We start from the raw sequence: 383 nt of genomic DNA, 5'->3' as shown, positions 1-383 counted from the left end.
ATCACAGAGACAAAAACCACTTGGTGGCACTAACGGGCTTCTAGTGTGTGTGTGTGTGTGTGTGTTTCCACCCATCGCTGCATTAAACATGATTAAAAATCTTTTATAAACTCCACCCTTCAACTCATGCAAGAAGTAGGCCTATACGCTAATTCACTTGCAGCAGCAGATTTTTTAGGCTGCCATCTGATATATACAATGGCACTGGAGTTATCAGCTGTTATGGATCTTTATTTCATAATCTCATAATGTTATTTCAGTGACATCACGCCTGATGGGTTTTTGTTTTTTTCGTTTTGTTTTGTTTTAATGAAACGGGCTACTTTCAAAATAAACTTACAAAATGCTCCAAATATGTCGCCCCACAATACACAACACTTACA

The sequence above is a fragment of the Copadichromis virginalis genome, linkage group LG2 (genome assembly GCF_057382275.1).
Source record: "Copadichromis virginalis isolate Kocher_CV1m ecotype Utaka linkage group LG2, C_Virginalis_male_GT1.1, whole genome shotgun sequence".
Taxonomy (NCBI): Eukaryota; Metazoa; Chordata; class Actinopteri; order Cichliformes; family Cichlidae; genus Copadichromis; species Copadichromis virginalis.
Note: the sequence above shows the minus strand (reverse complement) of the source record.